This window comes from Mus pahari, chromosome 22 (assembly GCF_900095145.1).
Source record: "Mus pahari chromosome 22, PAHARI_EIJ_v1.1, whole genome shotgun sequence".
NCBI classification, from domain to species: domain Eukaryota; kingdom Metazoa; phylum Chordata; class Mammalia; order Rodentia; family Muridae; genus Mus; species Mus pahari.
Genome location: NC_034611.1, coordinates 31,756,623 through 31,763,602, shown reverse-complemented (window position 1 = coordinate 31,763,602; position 6,980 = coordinate 31,756,623). Strand labels below are relative to the sequence as shown.

Below are 6,980 nucleotides of genomic sequence, written 5' to 3'. Positions count from 1 at the left end.
TTAAATGTCCATTTACTAATTAACAGGTTTTTCTTTTTAAATCTGGCATTTATTTTTGTCATTTCTTACTCAAGACAGAAAAGAACTAATCTTTATAATTCAAAGACTTAGGAAGCAAGTATTGTTGATTGACATTTTTAATGCATATAATACTCCCATTCTTAGTGTTAGGAAAGTCCTAACAAATAGAGATTAGTCTGATCAATGACCCACTCCACCCAGTAGTTCTTAATTCTTACACTCTCCTCATTCAGATTCCCTTTAATATAACTTCAGTGCTAATCCTTAAGGTGTTTTCCTTTACATTTCATTCTACCTCAGTGGTAAGCTTCTACTTGCTTTGAAGCTCCCAACATGTGAGAAGGACAAATCATATGGACTGTCCTCCAGTAAGAGTGTGAAATATTCTTCATGGTTCCTAAGAAATATTATTCATAGTTCCTATCTAAGATTTGATGGAGCAGACTCATCTGGACACCACTCTGATACAATGTATAGAAATCACCCCTTCTGTAGGCCAACAGAAGACATCATTACCTGAACGAAGAATCCCTTCGTTTCCTGGCTGATGGGGACTAAACGGTACCTTGGGGTAAAAGCTCACTATCCGAAACCAAAGTTACTCATGAGGCCTTTTTCCTATTAAAAGAGATCAGAGCTTTGGGGCCTGCATGGGTATGAACTGTTTTGTCTGTTGTGTTCCCCCAGCCCCTCAAATGGATACTGTAGAATTTGGAACTCTGCTTCTATAGAGATAGTGTCTTAGGGTTTTACTGCTGAGAACAGACACCATGACCAAGGGAACTCATATAAGGACAACATTTAATTGGGGCTGAATAACAGGTTCAGAGGTTCGGGGACATGGCAGCATCTAGGCAGGCAGGGTGCAGAAGGAACTGAGGATTCTACATCTTCAAGGCCACTAAGAGAAAACTGGCCTCCAGGCAGCTAGGATGAGGGTCTTAAAGCCTACACCCACAACAAGGCCACACCTACTCCAACAAGACCACACCCCCGATAGTGCCACTCCCTGAGTCAAGCATACGCAAACCACCACAGATAGCTAAACCTCTGTACCAGGCTTTTATGGAAAGAATTCATGGTCAGAGACTCACAAAGGTTGAATAGATCCTCAAGTCCAAAAGATCCTTCCAAACACTTTAAAAGGAGCTAAGAGTTTTTTTCTCAGGACTTGCCTATCTCGTCTAAGTTCTACCTGTATGTGACTGAAAGACAGGGTATTGCTCTGGGAACAGTTATTGGGTTCATAAGTCAACTACACAACCTTTGGGAAGCTGGCTAGTTTTAGGTCAATTTGACACAAGCTAGAGTCATCAGAGAAAAGGGAGCTTTAACTGAGAAAATGTCTCCATAAGGGAAGCATTTGGAGGCATTAATCTTAATTAGTGATTTATGGGGAAAAGCCCAGCTCATTGAGGGTGGGGCCATTCTTGGGCTGGTAGTCCTGGGTTCTATAAGAAAGTAGGCTGTGCAACTCACGATGAGCATACGGGTAAGCAACACCTCTCTGGGGCCTCTACTTCAGTTTCTTCCTCTAGGTTCCAGGCCTGCTTGAATTCTTCTCCTGACTCCCTTCAGTGATGAACAGTGATATGGAAATGCAATTCACATAAAACCTTTCCTTCCCAGGTTACTTTGGTCATGGTGTTATCAAAGTAATAATAACCCAAACAAAGATAGCAGTCATTCTAAGAAGCCAACTTTAGCCACTTAAACCACCATACCTTACTACATCCTCCAATGACTGCTAGACTCCAGAAAATTACTGTGTTTACATGTACAAGATCAAACTTTATTTTCTAAAAAAAAATCCAAAATATAAGATTTAAAAGAGGCGGTAAATTGAGAACTTACACTTTCTCTTTGAAAGAGACCTTAAGGGTTAGCAACAACTAGGCAAATCTATAAGTTGATCAGACTCATTTCCTAGTTTTAAAGTTATTTGCATAAGAAATGCCTTAATATCCACTGCTCATTTTTACCTTGTCTGCTATTTAAAAAAAAAAAAAAAAAAGAAAAACCCTTGGAAGCTCTTCATTCTGTCAGAATTAATTTATCTATTCTCAAATAAAAAAAATCCCAATCTAGTGTTAAAACTATTTCCATCACAGTGTGGTCTGTCGCACACATCATTAAAGTTGACCTACTTTCTGTACTTTACCCCAGTCTTCAAGACAAACCTCTTCATTTCTATGAGCCTTAGACTTCCAGAAGACCCCCACAATGTCACCAGAAAGCTGGGTGTACTGATTAAATAGGCCTCTTGAGTCTTTCCCCGTGGACAAAATAGTAATGTTTAAATTCTTCCCAAGCACATAAGAGACTCACTTTCCTATTAGATAAAATTTTTCCTTCATACCAAGCCTGCTGTTGTTGTTTTTCTTCTCACTGAGAAATTTTCAATCCCTGTTTAGGTGAATGTGGCCACAGAAGGCCACTCTTCTTACTCTAGTGCAATTTTTATGTTATGTGTCTTCACTTACCTCATTCAATATTTAAATGGGTTAATTTCTTCTATAGCTAAACAGATAAAAATTATAATAGATCTAGAATGCTTTTGTTACCTTTAATTCCTTTCTTCTTGATTTAATTCTGTTTTGTATCATTGGCCCTTGCTTATTTAGCCATCTGGTATGGTTGGTGTTATTTAGTGTTACACATCATTAAGATTCAAAAGACATCATTTCAGTGAATCATTAACATCAGCTCACCTGTCTTCCACTATAGAAGGCATCTCAATTTCTGAGTAATGTCATAATCCTGTCCTTGACCTCCTGTGATAACAATGTTCTTCTACAAACTGCAGCTCAGGACTTTTATACCTCATGGTCCTACAAACTAGCTTCCCTATTCCATGTCCCATTCACTCTAAAGAAGTTCTAGAATAAGATGTTTATCCCTTGCCAATAATTTGACCTTGATGATCTCTCAAGGGGGAACTATGGAGACAAAAAGTCCAAAATGAAATCAACCATTACCACACTTTAGTAATTAGACCATGAATTCTTGGCTGATAGTCATATTCAGTGCTCTGTAGTGCTGACTTAGTCACTTTTCTACTGATGAAGACACACCACAACTTGTAAAAGAAAGCATTTAACAGGGGCTTTCTTAGTTTCAGAAGTTTAATCTATTGTCGCAGTGGGAAGCACGGTGACATGCAGGCAGACATGATGTTGAAGACTGATGGACATTTATTTAACACTAGATTTGGATTTTTGTTTAGGAATAAATTAATTCTGACTAAATAAAAAGCTTGCAAAGATTTTTTTTTTTAAGTAGCAGACAAAGTAAAAATGAACAGTGAACATTAAGACATCTCCTATGCACTGGGCGTGGTGGCATACGCCTTTAATCCCAGCATTTGGGAGGCAGAGGCAGACGGATTTCTGAGTTCGAGGCCAGCCTGGTCTACAAAGTGAGTTCCAGGACAGCCAGGGCTACACAGAGAGACCCTGTCTCGAGAAAACCAAACCAAACCAAACCAAAACAAAACACTCCTATGCAGATAACTTTAAAATTAGGAAATGGGTATCGCCAAGAGTGATCTGCCAGCATCAGGCAGAGCAATACACTGGATCTGTCTCAAACTTTTGAAACCTTCAACTCCACACCCAGTGATGTACTTCCACTAATAAGACCACACCGAATCCAAAAAGGCCCCATATTTTACTCCTTTAAACCCATTCCACTACCTGTGAGCCAGTAGAAGCCTTTTTTTTTAAATTGGGTATTTTTTATTATTGGGTATTTTAATCTATTTATATTTCAAATGCTATCCCTCTTCCTAGACAGCCCTATTCCATCACATGGTTGAATATTCATGACATAGGAATGAAGACCACTCACTGATCACCTGTGATGCCCTAGCACCCACCAATGAAATTTTAGATTACCTAATCCTTCTAGAGAGTTCCCCAGGTTCCCTATAAGAAGTCCTGTGTGCCTTTATTTGGGTTTGGCGTTTCAAAGAACAGTTGACTCCGAATGCTAGTTGTTTCTGCAGATAAACACTCTTTGTTTTTGCATGCTATCTGAGTTTAGGGTGTTCCTTCAGAGATTTTTGGAATCTTATTCTAGGATACTTAATAATATTTTCCCCCTCTGCAACCTCTTGAGCTGAGCCTTCATTACGCTACACTGCTCTTAGCACCACAGTATTCAATGTTTCTACTAGTGTAGCGATTAAGCCCCACTTAAAGCATTCAACTTTGAGCCAATTGAGTCCATAAGCAGCATGGTTAGGACTACCACAATATTACTTCACTCCCTGTTGCAACTTCTGACTTAGGGTTCTATTGTGTTGTGAAGAGACAACAATAGTTTCACTCACTCTGAGCCTATGGGGGTCATATTCATTCAAATATTCTACCAATAGGCAACATGGTCAGGACTATTACAAGAATACCTAACTCCCTGTTCCAAGTTCTATTGTGTTGTGTATTCATTTATTCCTTCATTCACCAAAGATGCATTAAGCAAATATATATAACCTAACCCCTAATGATCTATGGTTCTTGACCCTAAATAGATACTCTCAAGAAACACATAAGGTAGCAAAAAAAAAACCAAAAAACAAAAAAACAAAAAACCGACCAACCAACCAAACAAGCAAAAAAAAACCCACATATACAAAACAAACAACAAAAAAAAACAAACAACCCAAGAAAACAAAAGAGCTTGATATTACCCCACACCAATAGTCTAAGAGTTAAGAATAATTACATAATTACCTCCCAACTGCTATAAAAGTCTTATATAGACTCGCTTCCACTTCCGTTCCCTGCTGCTGGAGAGAGAGCGCACTCCAGCTGGGGCTCGGTGAAGTTTCCCAAGATGGCTGGGCATAAACTTGCTCTAAAAACCATTGACTGGGTATCTTTTGTGGAGATCATGCCCCCAAACCAGAAGGCAATTGGAAATGCCCTGAAGACCTGGAATGAGACCTTCTACACCAGGTTGGCTAGTCTGTCTGAGAAACCATCTGCGATTGATTGACAAGGCCAATGTGGCCAAGCCTAGCTTGGTGGATGATTTTGAAAAGTCTAATGCCCTGAAGATTCCTGTGCCTGAGGATAAATACACAGCCCTGGTGGACCAGGAGGAGAAGGAGGATGTGAAGAACTGTGCTGAGTTTGTGTCTGGATCTCAGCTCAGGATCCAGGAGTATGAGAAGCAGTTGGAGAAAATGAGGAACATAATTCCCTTTGACCAGATGACCATTGATGACTTGAATGAGATCTTCCCAGAAAACAAGCTGGACAAGAAGAAGGACCCGTACTGGCCCCACCAGCCCATTGAGAACCTATGAAGCAGCCTGGGACGGAGCCCCGGCTGGCATGAAATAGAACATGTAAATACTGAAAAAAAAAAAAAAAAAGACTTATATAAAGATGCCATACAATCTTTTCTCCACAGAGATAGTCACTGTACCTGTACTACATTAAATACTATACATATTTAATATACTCAACTCTATTTCTGCCTTTATAGTAAATTTAAGTTGTAGCAAGTGTGTCATGTTCCTGTACTATATTAAATACTATACATATTTAATATACTCAACTCTATTTCTGCCTTTATAGTAAATTTAAGTTGTAGCAAGTATGTCATGTCCTTCAGTTATTGTATGTGAATAGCACACTGTATTAATCAGGGTTCTCTAGAGGAACAGAACTTATAGAATGAACATATATTAATATACACATATAAATATATGTATCTTCATATGTACAGTATATAATATGTATATAATACATATATACACACATATAAATATATGTATCTTCATATATTTATATGTGTCTATATATGATTATATATTCCTTCTATAAGTTCTCTCTCTATGTATATGGGGAACTTATTAGAGTAGCTTACAGACTATAGTCTAACAGTGGCTGTCTACTGATGTGTAACAAACATAGTAAAAATATGCCTTTTAGACATGTAAAAATATCATAGTCAGGGACCCCACAACACCTAAGCCTTTATCTGATAACTAGAACCCAGTGACTAGAACACTGCAGTTAGGAATTTAGAGTGTGAACTTTGTGTTATGATCCTCAACATGAAAATATAACTTTTGTTACCCTAATACACTATAAGGTTCAAGAATCCAGTAGTCATTCAGTCCACAAGGCTAGATGTCCTTCTCTGCTGGTCTTCAATATAGGCCAGAATTCCAAAAAAGTAGGCTCTAATTCCAGTGAAGAAATGGACTTGCCATCAAGAATAAGAGTCAGTAGGCCAAGAGAACAAGTTTCTGTCTTCCATGTCCTCTATATAGGCTTTCAGTAGAAGGCCCAGATTAAAGGTGGATCCTCTTATCTCGAAAGATTCATATTAAAGTGGCTCTTTGCACTTCAAACGATGTATTTAAGAGAAAGAGGAACACTCCTCCATTGTTGGTGGGATTGCAAGCTGGTACAACCACTCTGGAAATCAGTCTGGCGGTTCCTCAGAGCTGTACTTTCTTACCTGTGAGCTGGTGGAAAGAAAGACTGAGATTGGGATGGGCTCTTGAAACCTCAGAGACCACCCCCCAGTGACTACCTCCTCCAACAAGGCCAAACCTCCTCCATCAAGGCCACATCTCCTAATCCTTTCCAAATAGTTCCATTAACTGGGAACCAAACTTTCAAATATATGAGGTTATGGGGGCCATTTTCTTTCAAACCACTATAGGAAGTCAAGAAACTTAAAAGAGTGTAGTTCTTCTTTTATATGTGACATCAGCCATCAGTTTTTTGCCTAGTGATTCAACTTTCTAAATTAGAATTTGGTTCATTTTGAGTCTATTGATGAAAAAAAAAAACCCTGCATATTCTTTACACAAATAAACATAGTATGCCCAAACCATGAAGAATGATAAATTACTTATGCCAATAAAATATTGCCACTTATATTTTACTTAATATAGTGTAGTATATATATTATATTATTTAGTATAGTATGGTGTT

The 6,980-nt window shown here is 38.4% G+C and overlaps 1 pseudogene; it reads left to right on the top strand.

Moving 5' to 3' along the window:
* The first annotated feature begins 4,843 nt into the window (after nucleotides 1–4,843).
* On the top strand, nucleotides 4,844–5,350 carry LOC110338948 (annotated as a pseudogene).
* Nucleotides 5,351–6,980: the final 1,630 nt, after the last annotated feature.